The 18,466-nt window shown below is 34.3% G+C and overlaps 1 protein-coding gene and 1 non-coding gene across 2 annotated transcripts in view; one reads left to right on the top strand and one right to left on the bottom strand.

Annotated features, from left to right (window-relative positions):
• The window catches only part of ZNF804A (zinc finger protein 804A), a 244,311-nt gene that overhangs the window by 141,443 nt on the left and 84,402 nt on the right, over positions 1-18,466 (bottom strand). The gene's annotated exons all lie outside the window — the stretch shown is intronic.
• Positions 14,436-14,566, top strand: LOC123618348 (small nucleolar RNA SNORA17). Its single transcript, XR_006726772.1, has one exon. It is a non-coding gene; the product is annotated as a small nucleolar RNA SNORA17 (small nucleolar RNA).

The following is an 18,466-nucleotide window of genomic DNA, read 5'->3' as shown; positions in this document are numbered from 1 at the left end:
GAGAATACAGTGTTTTGTACTGGCATGACACATTTGTCAAGATGTCTAGACACTATAGTAATAAGTGCTATATAAATACACAGAGTTAAGGAAAGAAAATGTGTCAGTAACAAAATGATTTCTATATTCTACACTCAACATTCGATTAATCATCTCATTTCCATCAGACAAATAAATCTGTTTTTTCAGTTTTGCCTTCAATAATCTGCACAGCAGCATTATTCTTAGATTACTTGGGTTTTATAAATTGGCTTACAAGGAATAACATTGAAGAAATTAAAATAGTTTAAAAATAACTTTGAAAGCTAGAAGCTGAGAGATGAACTGAACTGAGTGATCTGAAATCATAGATTCCATTTCAAATTTACTATTTTTAAAGATGGCTTCATATTACTAACATATACTAATATGTCTTTATGGAATATTATCCAGTATTCCTTTTTAGGCTGAAATCTTCTAATTCCATAAAGTAATATCTTACCAAAGGGAAGCAAAAGAGATTAACACATTGGGATTATTTTCTATTTTTCTTAAGCTAGCTAATCAAGATCTCATGCCTCTTTCCAAGGATTCAGAGGTACAAGTGAGGCATCAGTCACCTAATTTACTCAACCCCTTTCTGAAAATTATGTTGTTTTATTTTCCACGTTTATGTTGCAGAATAGAAAGAAACTCTGCTCTTAGTGTCACAAATGAAATAAGAGAAATATGACAGTCATTGACATGGCTCAGACTTCTGCACAGAAGGATCAGAGTGACACCCATCTTTAGAGAGCAATTTGTCAGACAGAAGAAATCTCCAGGTACAAAGTTCTTGCCCTTTTTTCTCCCAGCTTTATTGAGATATAATTGATATGCAGCATTGTACGTATTTAAGGTATACAGCATAATGATGTGATAGTATCCAGTTCTGCCTGACTAGGAAGCCTAACCAGAAAACCTGAGTGGCCACAAATCCCATCCTACCACTGTGCTTGGGCAGGGAGCCAGCAATCCTTGCATTGTTTATTCCCCATGCTGAAATCACAGGCTGAAAGTTGGAAGCAGAACGTGTATTTCCTGACTATTCTAGAAACTAGTTTGATAGGACATAGAAATAATAATACACATTGACTGATACTTACCATTTAGTGATTTGAGTTTCCCCATTCACTGTAATTAAAAGCATCCAACTATGGCATAGTTTAAAGTGGGAGGTCAACTTAAATTTTATGTATCCCTACATAACACTTTAATAATATTTGCATCATAGATGCTGGTTCATATTAGGTTTTGAAATAGATTTTCTATTTCTGGTGGTTTCATGTATCATGTGTTTCCTTTCCATAGGGGTAGTGTATTTAAATACTTTCCTAAATTTATCTTTTTTTAAGGATTTATTTTTCTTGAGAACTCTATTCAAAAGATTTACTCAACCAGCATATTCTTAGGTATGGGTAATTCAACTACTATATGTTGGTTATTTCCTGTCACAGTATTGGGTGATCACCTATGGTCATTTTTAAAATTTTCTCAATTCATAAACTGTATTTTCCATTGACTGGTTGTAGGTTCTAGAGCAAGTTATTCTCCAAGTTTTATTTGCAAATGCCACTAATAACAATACCAAATGATATTCTGAATACAAACTATCTGGTGTGAAGTATGACACGATGTAGATGCTCATAAACTTATAACTCCTGTCATCATATTTGACTAGAAGCAAAACTCTTTAGTGTAATTACATAACACCATTTGGTATTCAAATATATACTATAAAATCATAAAGCATTGCATGCAATGATTTTTTTCCTGAAAATTATTAATGTATGATATATAAAATCATTTCTATTCATGTTTAAAATATTTCCTCTGGTATATTATTATAGCAGATCTGTAAAGCAGTACTAAAATAAATAGTGAGTTAGAAATGATTTATCAACTGCAGACATAATGGAAGAATAATGTAAAATTCACAGTATCCTATGCACAAGTACTTGGAATAAATTCAGCATCATGAGTTAGTACAAAAAGGATGAGACGTAATAAAAGTTCAGATGAGTACTTGAAGTAGGAGTCTATTTCATCCCTGAAGGAAGAGCCCGACAGTATTTGATGACTCTAATATGTCTAGCTATATATTAACACCTCTGACTTTAATTGCTTTGATTAAATTTTAGTACTCAGACAATTCTTTCATATTGCTTCTACTATTTACTTAATGAATAATACATTCTCCTGGAAAAATATATCTTCTGTGTCATATCAAGCTCTGTTAGAAAGGTTAATGCGATATTTTATAATGCTCAAGATGTGTGAGGCAGTGAAATTCTATTCAGACAAGCAGAAATGCCAGGGCATTTTTAATAAGACCCTAAATGAAATGCTAACATATGTTCTGAAAAAAAAAGTAAAAAAGAGTTCCTTTTAAGAAAATGCAAAGGAAATGTTATGGGTTTGTGTGTGTGTGTGTGTGTGTGTGTGTGTGTGTGTGTGTGCTATTTCAGTTACAGATAGGATTTACTTTGGTTAAATTACCAAGGAAACTATCTTCCAGTGCCATGTAATTTCTCAATGTGAGTAATGCTAGAGAACCTAAATTCTGAGTTTTATTCTATTTCTGCTATTATGTTATATTAACACATTTTATACTAAAAAAAATGTTCTTTTAATATGTTTTGCACATAGACTTTTGTTTTTAATTCAGGGAATATGAAGCTGAGAGCCTTAGAATTCTTAACTGTTAGTAGGCGTATAAGACTTAGAACAGTCATACAAGAAATACAACTTATTTTTTTCAGAAGCATTCTTTTTTCAAAGCTATATTTAGATAATGAGTATAAGTTCTGGGGATGGTTCATCAGGAAGATGGCTAACAGACACAACTGTATTATTATTTTTAATAACATTTGTTTGTTTAAGGTGTACAACATGATGACTTGATACACATGTAGATACTGAAATGATTACTAAAGTCAAGCTAATTAACATAGTCACTAATTTTTGTGTGTGGTGGGAGTATCTGAAATCTATTCTTTTAGCAACTCCAGCATCTGCTACACTATTACAGACTAAAGTCATTGTGCTGAACATTTTATCTTTAGACATACTCATCCCAAGTAATGGCAAATGTGTATGCTGTGACCAGCATCTCCCCATTTCCTTCACCTCCCACCCCTGGCATCACCGGTCTACTATTTGCTTCTATGTTTGACTTTTTTAGACTCCACATTTAAGTGAGAGAAGTTGATCTTTATTTTTCTTTTGGTGAATGCTATTCTTGAAAATCATTGAAAAGATTATGAATTTTCTCATGGGAATGTGGAATGTTTTTTCACTGTGGTTCAGAAGTCTGGTTTCAGTTTCAACCAACTTGAAATAGATCTTTTTTTCCCTCATATTTCTTCAGTTCCCTGATAACTTATAGCAAAATTAACTGTTTTTTCCAAATGTCCATTCAATATTTTAAAAAGACAAAGAGTTTCTTACCTATTTAGACATATGTTTCTATAAAAATAAATATCTTCTTCTGACATAAAATATATTAAGACCACAATGAAGTATCAGTAAATATCTATTAGGACAATTAAATTAAAACAATGGTGACAATGTCAAATGTTGACGAGAATGTGGAAAACTATCTTACACTGCTGATATGAATGTAAAATAGAACAAACACACTAAATAATAATTTGGCAAATTCTTAAAGCTCTAAAAAGATACATTTGATACAATCTTGCAATTGCATTTCTAGGCATTTATGAAACATATGTCCACACAAAACATGTAAATGATTGTTCACTACAGTTTCATCTGTAATAGCCCCCAAATTGGAAACAATAAAAATGTCCTATGAGTGAGGTGAGTGGTTAAGCAAACCGTGGTACAGCCATACCATGGAGTATCACTCAGTAAAGAAAGCTGCGTACTACTGAAAGACACCCAGAACATTAGTAAATTTCAGTGACGTGCTGACTGAAAAAGCCAATATCAAAAGATCATATAATATGTTTTCACTTATATAACATTCTTAAAATAAATGATAGGGATGGAAAACGCACCACTGGTTTTCAGGGATGAAAAACAGTGGGTGAGGGAGTGGGGTTGGTGTGACTATAAAGGAATAGCATGAGGGAGATCTTCTGGTGATGGAATAATACTGCATATTGATTACGGTGGAGGTTACATACATTTACCCATGTGGTGAAACGACATAGAACTATACAGTATGTCTCTGTCACATTCTGGTTTTAATATTGTACTATGGTTATGGAAAATGTGGCTAATGAGGACAAATGGGTGAAGAGTACCCAGGAAATCTCTGTACTGTTTTTGCAACTTCCTGTAAATCTATGAATATTTAAAAGTAAAAAGTTTCCCAAAAATCTAATTTAAAAATGTTGGGCAGTGGAAGAGTATGTCTGGGGGTAAAAGAAGTTTACTTAAATTGATTTCAGAGTCATTAGATTTATACTTATTTTACTCCCCTGTGTAATAAAAATCTTATTATACATAATGATGAGCACCATGTATTTGTTTCATTAAAGAACAGAGAAGATAATGCTGATGAATGCAGACACAGAATTATGTTTTAAATATCTTCTTCACAATAATAATACAAAGCTAATAGTTATATCTTAACATTTATCCATTTTTACATACTCCAATGGCACATTTTATGTATACTTACAGCAAATTTATGGATAAGTACCATTATTCCCATTTTATAGAAGATGAAAGTGAACTTAGAAAAGATAAGAAATTTCCAAAAGTCATTCTATTTTTAACAGGCAAAGCTAGGACTGAAATGCAAACTGTCTGATTCCAAAGTCCTAGCAGCTAACCACTGTGTTATTTCTCTGTTTGGTGATGAACATTTTAATTCTTTTAAAAAATTCTAAATGTCACTAGGAAAAACTCCATGTATTCAATAAAGTTTAAAAAAATTCTCTACATAAATAGAATGTGAACTGTTTTACATTACTCTTATCATAATTTAGGCTTTAGCCCAATGCTCTAAAACCATCATATTGTATATTTCTCTAATTAAACTTTTCAAATATTGTCATTCCTACTTGTACAATTGTTTTCCTATCTTCCTAACAAACTCCTGTGCACCCTTCCACACCTTCATTATCTGTGATGTCCCTGTAAAACGTAGACATTTCCAACACTGCTCAAACGGTATCATAATTCATTTATTTACATGTCCTTCTCTGTAAGTAGATAGTGAGCTCCTTTACGAGAGGAATTATTTCCTATTCATATTTATAGAATGTGTACCAGGTGTGTATTTAGCAAGAGTTTGGTGAATAACACAGTGACTTACTCACTCAGTTGACCACTGAATGGATTTTGCAATAACCTCTCCAAAATGTGCCACGTTGACATATGGATTATTTTAAGCTAAAGACAACTGAGACGAGCCAGCTCCAGAGAAACTTCTGCCCCTCCCTCAACTACCTAGAAGAATTTGCAGTGAAGGTCTTTCCCAGAATGAGAATTATTTCCAGAGATAAATTTGATCTGAGTGGCCCATCTGGATGGCTAGGAAAACACCCAGCTACCAAACATCGGCTCTTATTTTCATTGTCCTGTGAATGGTCCTCCTCCCATTGGAAGCCCCAGGTCCCTTTCCATTCCCAGCTCAGGCTGGCATATATACCTCATTTTACCTTTCTGTCATGGACGTGGGGTTCCTGCATGGACAAAGTTAACTTTGAATTTCTTCTGTTAATCTGTCTCATGTGAATTTGATTAGACCAACCAAAAGAACCTTTAAAGGATAGAGAAAAATTCCTTCTCTCCAACACCAATATCAGCATTAGTATCTTTTTTTAACTTGAGTTGTTTCCTAGGCAACTTCATTTAACACACCTCCTCCTAAAATTTCTCTTGCTTTTAGGTAATACCCTATTGGGAGATTCTCTGATTATTAGTCTGATTCCTATTCTTTTGTAATCACATCACACCCATAATGCCCTCTTCTTCTCCTTTATAGGGGAACTCATAAATATCATTTTAAATTGTAGCAGCTGTAATTTCTTCTCCACTTAAAACAAATAAATGTGCACAGAGCATGACATGCATATATTCTATATACTTCATTTACTTATATAAAGTAATAAATGTAATTCTAAGTCATTTCTTATTCCACCTTTAAGAATTTATGAACATCATTTTATTAGTATGTTTCTTTTACTGCAAGCTGCTTGAGGCAAGATTATAATAGCCTTTTTCTGGTACATAGCTTTGCAAAAATTTAATTTATATGAAAGCGTTGAGAGATTTTGAGAAGGAGAAGTAAAACTAAAACAAGAAGAATAAACAAGTATGTATGATGGATATAAAACAATATCCAAAAGTATGTCAAACCTCACAAGTTCAACATTATATAAAGATTTTGTAAATCTGTAATACTACACAGTGATTTATGCGCATTTTCAAGACAGTGTGCCAATTCAAGTTTTTTCAGAAGAAAATAATTTTAAAATCTATCTAGCCATCTATTCATCTAGTCTATCACTTACAAATATCTGAATAGAAGCAAAACAAACTTCTTTAATATAGAAATCCTCAAACTTCTAGAGCATTAGAAGCCAACCTATGGACCTAAACATTCTTGGAAACACTGCAAGTATTAATGCTAATCATTGCAGTTTTACTATGCATCGGACAACATTGCCACTTAACCGTATGGAAAGCAGTTGTTGTTTTCATAGTGATTAAAATGCACATTTAACAGAGTAATATGTGAGCTGAAAGTAATAAGCAAGATGTGCTTGAAATAAACAGCTTACTTAAAGAAATATCCTCCTAAAAAGTATATCAGGGTTTTTAAAAATTCAAATCAAAATACTACCGTGTACTGTTGAGAGGTAAGTTATGCCTATAAAGTAATGAGATTGACATTCATTCAAGATTATAGTTCCAATACTTGTAGTTGTATTATGCCTAAAGTAACTTTTATAATCTATGTAAACTAAAATGAGCTTTTAATCCACATATACCTGTTTTAATTTCCTCTTTGAAGACAGGTTTTACCTTTAATTTAAACATTTTTACAAATCATTCTATAGGAACATTAAACCATAAAATGACTATTTCTTCTGTAGAGAATAACATAATTTTCCCTGTATACTTCTAGGTTCTTGGCTGAGAATAAGTGACAGATTAACAGGAGAAAAACAAACAGAAACTTAACAACTTGTATACCTTCTGTATACATGGGAGAGGAGAAGCTGAGTCCAGGCATACCTCAGTGATACAGTGGATCTGGTTCCAGACCACTGCAATAAAGTGAATATCAAAATAAAAAGAGTCACAAATTTTTTGGTTTCCCAATGTGTGTAGTTATGTGTACACTATATAGTACTCTGTTAAGGCTACAATAGCATTATGTATAAAAAAAAACCAATGTACATACCTTCACTAAAAGATACTTTATTGCTTACCTCCCCTACCCAAAAATATTTTTTAATTTGTTTTTTAAAAAAGAGTACAGAAAAAGATACTTTATTGCTAAAAAATGCTAACCTTCACATAAGCCTTCCTTCAGTGAGTCATAGCAGCAACATCAAAGATTACTGATCACAGATCATTATAACAAGTACAGTAAAAATGAAACAGTTTGAAATATTGGGAGAATTATCAAAATGTGACACAGCCATGAAGTAAGCAAATGCTGTTGGAAACATGGTGTTAACATGCTTGCTCCATGCAGGGTTGCCATAAACCATCAGTTTATAAGAAATACAGTATCTGCAAAGTGCAGTGAAGCAAAGTGAGAGCTATAAAACGAGGTATGCCTGTAACTCCCCAAAATGGCCCAAGCCATCACCTTCATTTCCAAAAGACAGAAGATGTCATGGAGGGTGGGGAGCCAGTCAAGGGAGGTCACAGGAAAAGCACAGTAAACAAGGATATGGTTGTTATGCAGATTCATTGCTTAGCAAGTAATATGTGTCAGAAAATGCATTTTTTAAAAATCTCTATCATGTGGACCATTTTCCACTTAAATGTACAATTTCTGTAAACAGTTTCAGAATGAGCTTTTATTTAAAAAGAAGAAATATTATTTAATGTGTTTATGTACCTACTTTACCTCCTGGGTTTATGATAATTTTGAATATTGTACAGGGCTATTTAACAGATTATTGATGTTATTTTATACTTTCTCTAAAAATCCTTAGTAAAACCAATCCTGCCCTCTAGATCCTGTAATATGCCAGATGGTGTCTTCACAGTAATATGTTCTTAAATTGGGTGATTACTTTAATAGCATAGCAAAGTTATGCTGTTTTGAATGGTTGCACACTGTAAATGAAGCCTAAACTTTCCTGTAGGGTAAATACTATTAACATGAAGGAGTTTTACAACTATTTTATGATGTCTCTCAATGCCAGAGTTTCTCACTCTGATGAAACCTTCTTAAGGGAGAATTATTTTTGCAGACTGTCATTCCAATATTAAATTGATGATCGCATCTAGGAAAGATAGAATTGCACCTTAATTATCTGTATAGAGCTGTCGGCAATATTGAAGTTATAAATATACAAACCAAAGATGATCATTTCTATTGTTGAAGTGTTTCAGTGACATTATCTGACTTTCAGAAGATATGTTTAAGCATTTCACATTCAACATCGAGTGAAGCATTCTCACTCTCAAGTTCTCTGAAGGTAATTCTGGGAAATTCTGAAATAATTATCAATATAACTGCTAAGTTAAATATACATTAGAGTTGTGAAAATTCAGAATCTAAGTTCAGTTCTGGGGAACTTTCACAGCAGCTTTTATTATACATTCACATTTTCTAAATAACCAATTTTAACACAAAATTCCTAAAACCTAAACTTTTCAGATGGAAAGTTTCTGTGTGCACCATTTATTTTGTAGTCATTTTAAACAAAGCACACATACAGAAGAAAATTTAAACTTCTCTGATGGCTTATTTACATTGTCCTAAGTATTAATCACAATGCAGTGTCTCAGTTGGTTACTGCAGATGTAGACCCACAAATAGATTACAGTAGATCCTCTTTATACAAGGATTCCACATCCTCTGATTCAACCAATGCAGAATGAAAATATTCACAAATAATTCCAGAAAACTCCAAAAGCAAAACTTGAATTCGCCAGGCCAACAACACTGGCAACAATTTTATATCAGGTTATTACTGTATCAGGTATTATAAGTAATCTAGAGATGACTTAAAGTAAACAGGAGGATGTGGGTAGGTTATATGCAAATACTATGCTATTTCACATAAGAGACTTGAGCATCCATAAACTTTGGAATCTGTGGACGGGGATGGGTTCTGAAACCAATTCCCCTCGGATACCAAGAAACTAACATAATTAAGACAGGATGATTGGAATTGCAGTGGTGAGACTGGATTTATTTTCACACAGCATTTTCATGGCAAATTGACTTTTGAACAATTGACTGTTCTTTGAAACTTTATTATAGACCAAAGCAGCCACATTTTACTATCTGGAAAAACTGTCTTTACTCTTGCTGTCCATATATCTCTAGTTTCTCAACTTATTACAAAATGCATATAATTATAAGTAAACTAAGTAAAAGGACCATGGGTTTCTTTGACACTTTATATGTAAGGTGATAGTTCTTTTTCATCAGTTTCTGGGATGTAGGGCAGTGAAAGAGAATCTCACTTGTGTGAATTCATAATCTCCTTCTTCTCTCCCATATCATTCTCTAGAAAAAATTCCATCTTTCTAATGCCCAGATCGGGGCCTGGACATTAACTGTGAAGAATTTGAAAACTGCATAAGGTGAAACACTGAGATGCCCTAAACGGCTCTTGACTGTATTATTTTGAAAAGGTGGTATAGGGTTACTGGTAAAAACAACAGCAAATAGATCTAGAAGGAAGGGGAGAAAGGTCAGAGCATTCAAAATAATAGAGATCTACACCATAGTGCTTATAGTGAACAATACTATATTGTATACTGGAACATATGCTATGAGGGTATATTTTATGTCAAGTAGTCTTATCACAAAAATTTATAAAAAATAATTTTAAAAATTATAAAGATTTCAGGGCACCTGAAGGACAAGAAAGATCTTAAGCGAGACATATAAAAACTCATTTTAAGAAGCTTTATAGTATTATATAAATAGATGTTTTGTAATTTTTCAGCAAGTTACAGTAAACAGTTATTCTAATTATTTCAAGATGTCTAATTGGTTTGTCTTTAAGTCTGACACCCTGACAGGCTGAGATTCCTGCAGTATTTTGGGTTTACGTGTTATGATTTTAGAGGAGTTATGATAGCCTTTACACACAGGTTCTTCCACAGTATGGGTCCCATACTGTGGTCAGAAGAGAGCAGCTGTGGGGGTAGAAATTTTATTAGCATATATAAAACACAAAGGACCACACCTGACATTTAATTATCACTTAACAATTATTCCCTTCTCTCCACTTATATCAGTTACACCTCTCAGTACTTTTGCATGCATATGCACAACATACACACACCTCCTAACCACAGCTTTTCTTAAATCCACTTCTACCAGGTGAGTTTCTGTCGAGCTTAGTAATAGAATATGAATAACTGAAGGTGAGTGACTCCAGTCTCCACACATGTAAATATCCACTAACTCATTTGCTTTAAAATTTTAGGACATTTTTACCTCATATTCAAGATCTTTATGCCATTCTGCCTTTTTATATTATGAGCCTTTATTTTTCTTGACTGTAATTTTTAATGATTTTAACTGATCCATGAATCATGAGACATTATGCAACTTATTACATCGATTATTCAGGAGTTATAGCATTATTAAAAGGAAACATAACACGATTAAAATGTTTGTATTAAAATGTTAGTTGGACAAAACTGAATATAAAATAGTATTTGCAAAACCGTCCCAACAATGTAAAAGTACAGCCTTGGGGGAATTGCATGAGGAAGCACTCTCAAATATTAATAATCACGAACAACAGAAGGTATATGAAAACATGGCAACAGTCCTCAGTTAAATGCCTAGTGATTCCAGAGCTGTAATATTTCTTTGGCTTTTAAATGATTATTTCCCTATTTCCTAAAATTAAAAGTTAAATAATACTTTCTGATAAGTATGCCAAATGTGATTTAAATTAAACACACAATTCACTGCTTATAAGTTACAAAGCTTTGTTCACACACACAAAATGTTACCCTTAGAGGCATTAGTCCTGCTGGCATAAAAATGTTTGAGCATCTGCTTGAAACATGGATTCTTTCAATGAATGCCTATTCTAGGCCAGTATCCGTGCAAGGCAAAGAAGACTCAGTGAAGATCTACCAACGTAAAAATCTTCTGATAGTCCAAATGCAATCTATACACAATTTTTCTTTCATAAAGAAAAATATTTATAAAAGTGACTATAAGATATGACACACTTAGGGCAATATTTCAGAGAATTATATATCAATTACCTTTCAAAAAGCCTTGTGCTTATATCATTAATTCCTCTTTACAGTAAGTGTAAGGAACTACAAAGCTCAGGTCCAGATTTGGGCATATTTTCATGGAGTTCGTGAATGCTGCTCACCCACCACTGCCTGCGGCACCTCATCCCCACTGCCCAGTAACAACATGTTCTCTGGTTTCCACACATCCGACAGAGCATCCAGTATTGCAGATGCATTAGCATTTGAGGCCTCAAGTTTTTGGGGTTTTTTGTTGTTGTTGTTGTTTTGTTTTGTTTTGTTTTTCTACTCTAAGGGGCTAGAAAACTTCTCTTTTTTGTAATTTTATTTAAAAAAAAGTCCAAACTTTTATATAACAGGTTCTGAGCCGGGCTAGCAGTCTCATTCAGAAGCATGCCAAAGCCAGGGAAATATGTTCAGTAACCTGACCCCTTCCAACACTGATCCTTCAATAATGCCTTCATTTTAGTATAAATAAGGCACAGAAGAGAGCAAATAAAGCCAAATCTTCCTTATCTATGTTCATTATAAAGTTATCCAACCTTGGTTTATCCTCCAGATAAAGACATATCTGCCCGGATTTTCTTACTATGACAGTTCAATGGGCCTTATTATTTCCTTCAGGGCTCATTCTCAACACCACAGCCCCAAACCCACTCCTCACATTCACTTTTCTTTCCAGAATTACAAATATTTATCCTGCAGCTCCATCATCTGTAAAACAAAAGGTCTAGAAAGCAAGGATCATTAAGATCTCTCGAAAGATGACAAATTCTGAGGCTATACAAAACAGGAACGCATTCATCGTCTTACCTCAGAGTAAGCTGTCTTTTCGCAAGAATGCCGTGGAAAAACTCACATTCAAAAAAGAAAAAGGATTCAAATTCAGATAGACCAGAATATGAACTACTCCTTTTCGCCCCCATACACAAGTTCACGGTCTTGTCGGCCTGCTCTGATGCAGCGAGTTGGTAACAGGTGGACCCTGTGATTTCTGTTTGTGTTTGGAAAAAATGATGACTCTGAGGACATTCACTTCTCTATGGATGGTTTTGTAATCAGTTTTGGTGGTGGAGGCAGGGGAGGGTGGTATGTACCCTCTCAGCTCTTTGGAATAGTTCACAACTTGCAGAAGTCACCTTTGAAACTGGGTGGTGGTAGCTTTTTTCCAATCAAATTTAAATGTGTTCTAACATACAAAATAAAGTATGGCAGCAATTATAAAACTCAGATATGTAGCTTGTAGACACACAAGTGATAATGCATGTTTAATCACTTGCAAACATTAAAATAAAATAGAGAAATTAAATGCTGGCAGCAAGGGAATAGTGTATATATGTGCCTGTGATTCAGTTTTTGCTAATTTGAGACTGTCAGAGAAAATGAGATAAACACTAAGCGATGAAGGAAGAAGACATCTGAATCTTTCTGAATGGCTTTTATATTTTAAGTCTGACAAGGCAACCGCTCAGAACAGATAACCCATTTTCCAGCAGGACTTGATAATAAACCATGATATAGTGTACCAGTAATTCTAGTTAATCAGAGTTATTTAGAGTTAAAAAATTAAAATACAACGGAATGATTCATTACAACTTTTAAAGATATAATCCATTAAATTGCTACACCAGTGGTTTCTAAAAATCTTATTGTTTGGCCTATTATTTAGTAAGTGCCTGTACATCACTAAAATGTCTCAAGATGACCTTATTTAATTCCTCATGTGTATTAACTTAAATATGCAATAACCCAAATAAAAATTTAATTTCCATATCAAAGGGCACATTACTTCCTCCTCTGCTTTAAGGACAACTTTTCATTGCCTTGTACTGGATATGGTTTTTTAATATATATGGGAAAAGAACAGTAACAGTATAAAAGGTAATATTTAAGAGTTGATTATTTTAAATAATACCTTCTATAATGTAATGTCTAAGAGAAAATGCATCATTAACAATTTCATTGTCTAGGATTTTAGGAATGCTGTAAAGTAATCTAATTATACTTTTAATTCCTCTGAAAATATTATCCAAATATGAGAAATAGGTACTGTAAGTTTTACAATGGCTTTTGGCACACAGTTACTGTTTTGAGGAGTTTATGACGCAGAGGGAAAATTATGAAATACACATATGCCTATGTAGGTAAGTTTCATTAAGGGAGCATATACAATCTACTATCATTCATAGGGAAAAGGTTATTTTTGAGATGTTTCATCAAGAAAGAGTCCTACATATGTAGGAATGTACATACACGTATATATATACAGAAGGTAGAGACAGACAAATTGAATATGAAGCCTTGGCTCACATGACTGTGGAGGCTGAGAAGTCCCATGATCAGCCATCTACAAGCTGGAGACCCAGGAAAGTAAGTTGGTGGGATAGTTTGAAGGTTTGAGAAGCTTAGAGCCAATGCTGTAGATGTTAGTGCAAGTCTTAAATTCTGCAACCAAGAGAGCCGAAGGCAGGAGGAGACTGATATTCTGCTAAAGCAATCAAGCAGAGATAATTCAACCTTCTCCTGCTTTTCTGTGCTATTCAGGCCTTCAGTGGATTGGGTAAGATGCCCACCCACATTGTGGAGGGCCACCTGCTTTATGGAGTAGATCAACTCCAATGCTAATCTCTTTCAGAAACACTCTCACAAACACACCCAGGAACAATGTTTAACCAGATATCCAGCCATCTCTTGGCCCAGTCAAGTTTACACACAAAACCACTATCCCACCAATATATCTGCTTTGATCCTCTGACACGTTGGTCTGAAGTCTGGCCTCAAAGTGTCAAAGCCAACAGGGAGACGGGGCTCTACCGCAAAGGGCAGCACAAAGCTCTTCAAACTTTTCCACATCACCTTAACGAGGTAATTTCACCAAGTAATATATTTCTCAAGAAAATAAAGTGGGTAAAGTGACAGAAGGATTGTGCAAGGGGATAAGATTTGGTGGCCAGGAAAGTTCTATGTGGGAAAATGTTTGTGCTGAAAACTAATTAACAAGGGATCAGCCAGCTGCCCCTAGAGGCACTGCTCATGTGGTTGCTTTTCCATATTGGTGTCATTAGGTGGCAGAGAGAAGAAGGGATTGTCTACACCCAGTGTTCTGGCCTATGAACTCCTGGATGATTGATGGTCTGATACTTGAAAAAAGAAAACAAAAACAAAACAAGGGATCATTCATGTGATGGCTTACAGGTAGTAAGGCTGGAGTTTAGAGGGTATGACGTGGGAGACGGGATGGAGTAGTAAGCAGTCATGTAATGACTTAAAATAAGGAGTTTGAATGTCATTCTGAGTGCAGTGGGAAATGCTTGAAATATTTTAGGCAGGAAGGAATCATGAAGTAGCTCACATGTTAAAATTTCATGAGGCTCTTTACCCAATAAAAAGGTTATTTATATATAGTTTACACACTTGCAAAGATATATTTTTCTTGTCATAGATCAAAATACTACATGCTTAATGAGATGATATTGTATTAAAAAAATTCCCCATGTAAACATATTAAAAGTACCTAGATGGAAAATTCTGGGGTAAGGCAAGAACGCCTCCATCCTAGAAAATACTAAATTATTCTCAGCTCCAGAAACAATACTATATTTGGATTTTCAAGGGTTAGTTCAAATGATCCAACACGACTTTTAAAGCAGTAGGTTATGAGTAACCTTGAGTCTGTTTATTGTCATGAATTTAATAAACCTGGTACTTTAGGTAAAGAATTTTAATACATAAGGTAGCATACCATGACTTTTGGTAGACTGAGTTTATTTACTAAAACTATTGAAATACATACTTAAACTCTGCCTGGCTTGCTGCCAAGATATACATGTAGTTCTAGTTCTATTTTATAAAGGAACTTAATAAATGTACAGCAGTAATGGGGCACATTTTCTACAAAAGTTCCAAATACTTAAAACACGTATAAGACTCAGTGACATACGCAGAGTTGGATATTGTGCACACCAGATAGCCAACAGACTTTGGAACAGAGAATGCAAACAAAACTACTTCAGTACATCCCTGTGAGAGAATACATGGCCCAATACTTAGCTCCCAGACGTAGCCGTCCTGCTGGACAGGTGTTACAAAGGATGGGAGATAATCATCTGAAGCCTACCTGAGTCTCCCTGATACACCAGGCCAGGCTACTCTCAGTCATCTATGTGTCGTTGAAGACAGATGCTCAGTTATGTGACCCATCAAGCCATATATTTGGGCATGTGCAGCAGTGAAATGAAATGTGGTATGTATGAGAGCAGACCCAAGGAGGCCCTGAAGACACAAGCAAGTTACATGACAAAGTGGCCCAAATGCCCACGGGCTGCATCCTGCTATACTGTCTTCTCTCTCCCAGCCTGTATGGCCTCATGAGAAGTTCTGTTTGCTCAGATGACAGCTAAAGAGAAGACTTGGGTCTGGTTTACAGATGGCTGTTCACAATATGCAAGCACCACCTGGAAGTGGACAGTTGTAGAAAAGCTTAGTTCCGGCTCTTTCTCCTCCCCAGCTTCAATCCCTTGCCCCTCCTTTCTGTCCTTTGAGATGCACTCCCTAGGAAACAATAGCACAGAAGCAGAAGCGTGTGCCTCAGGCTCTGCTTTCTTCGGAACCTAGGCTAAGACATTAGATTTGGGTTTTTCATTCTCTCTTCAAAAAAATTTTTATGAACAAAAAGTCCAAACCCCTTAACTCCTCAATTCAAAGGATTTCACAAACTAAAGAGTCTCCACCTTTCTGATTTACTTTTCCTCTACTTTTTCACATGAACTTTACCTCAACTCTTATTTTTGAGCATCTTTTAAACTCACCCAATATTAACCTAACCTATCAGTATCTTTCCTCTCTTCCTTCTTTGAAAATCTTACCTACCTCTCAGGATTCATTTGCACCTCCTTTATGAAGCCTTCTTGAAACTCAGTCTGCAAGTCCTCTCTCCCTTCTCTATATTCCAACAGTTATTGTAAATTCAACTAGGATCTTTTCTTGAATGTATTGACACTGGGGTAGATGTCACCCCTACAGCATCCTTAATATGATGAATCATACTTCATAGTTTTCACATTTTTGGAATAAAACAAGTAGCTTGTACACTGAAAATTCTGTGATTTTGAAATAAGTATGTGTTTCTAAGTTTTATCACAATGATTTTCTGGTTTTATTTGAAATCAACAATTTTTTTCTTCAAGAAGCACTATTCCAGATTTTATGTAAACATTATTTTAAATTTGGCATTTCCCTCTATAAGAAAAACACACACCTGATCTCTCTACATTGTACCATTCATCTAAAATATATAGCTCCTGTTTGTGAACGATTCTTCTCCTAATATATCTCATGCAAGGAGATTTTAATTCTAATGATTTTTAACTACAGCTACAGGGTATATGTTCGCTATGGCTATTTTATGTAACAGCATTTAGTGATAATGTTTATGATAATGTTTATTTTAAATGAGACATTAAAAGATCTCATTTACATCAGGTAGGTTCTCTACAGTAAGACAATATGGAGCTTTTTTTTTTAACCTACAGTGATTATTGTTCTGAAAAAAATATACATGACACTCAGAATTTTAGGAGTACAATTTTTTCCCTAAAAGTATAGATATAATAAACTGTTTATGAACATGTAAGACAAAGAAGCATCATGGTAAGTTGTAATATGTATGCAACAGTCTCACTGCCCATAATCAAATGCGAGCAACTGTGAAAAGAAAAAGCCAGACTGAATATTCTGATTTGCATATTATGATATAAGCATAGCAAATAAAAAACCCAGAGAGTCAAAAATGCTTACTGAGATGTTATGTACCAATATGTTTACAAAATTGTCTGGCAAAATGGGAAAGGACAAAATGACCACTAATAAATTTCTTTTAAATATATATATATTTATATAAATAAGCATATGAATAAAGCAACTAATTAATGATGATATGAATCTATTAAAAAAGCCAAATATTGGTGCCTCAAATGTTAACCATTTCAAAATTAACTGAGTAAACTGTTGCTCCTCCAAGTTTTCCTAGGCAATGTAATAGATTGGATTTTTTGTAAGACATATACATGACTGTGAAGCAAAATAATATTAAACTTATTGCTAATCAGGATAATGTCTTTTTTATGAACCAGAGCAATTCTGAAATCAAAGTTTCAAGGACATAATCACTGTTTTCTTCAGTGTACATTTCTTTGGATGGATTTCATAAACACAGAAGGGTATGTCAAAATATATATAGAAGAATAGAGAATACGCAGAATAGAAAAGAAAGTAGAAGTCAGGATTAGAGACTTAAATCGGCATAACCAGAGCATTTAAAGGGATATTAGGCTCCAAAATCAGAATCTTAAGAGTATGTTTGAGAAATTACACGCCAAGGGATGGCTGCTGAAACAGCTAAAATATGGGATGCCCCTAACTCCCACCATAAATCCTAGCTTCAGTTGTTGTTGTATCTCCTTCAGCCTGAACCTAAATACCAGTGTTTCTTAACGTTATTGACATTTTGAGTGGACCAGTTCTTTGTTGAGGGAGAATGCTGTGGGGTGTTCAGCATACCCAGCCCTTCCCACTGAATGTCTGCAGTAGCCCCCAGTCACTGAAAACCTCAAACGTGCCCATTTCCAGATGCTATTGTACGGATGGTACAGTCTCCAGGTATGAAATTGCCAATAAAAGGCATTTCTTCTACATCAGTTGTATAGCTAGTCCAGATTTCTGAGTTTTTTTGTTTTTCCACAGCAATATCTATTTTATCAGATTAGGGAACAGTGGAGAAATGTGTAACTCCTACCATTGGCAAATGATTTAGAAGTCAAGAAAAAAATCTTCTGAAAACTTTCTTAAATAACATTTACATATATATATATATATATAAAATATGTACAAGGACAAACATCTGTAGATAAATCATTTATATAATAATGTGTGTGTATATATATATATACATACTAGCACAATGATGCTAATGATAATGAATGCAGAGCTATTAGAAACTTTTTATTGAATTTTCTAATTACTATCTGATTGCAAATTACACCAG

Source organism: Camelus bactrianus, chromosome 5, assembly GCF_048773025.1.
Source record: "Camelus bactrianus isolate YW-2024 breed Bactrian camel chromosome 5, ASM4877302v1, whole genome shotgun sequence".
Lineage (NCBI taxonomy): Eukaryota > Metazoa > Chordata > Mammalia > Artiodactyla > Camelidae > Camelus > Camelus bactrianus.
Note: the sequence above shows the minus strand (reverse complement) of the source record. Positions and strands in the feature narration are given on the sequence as shown.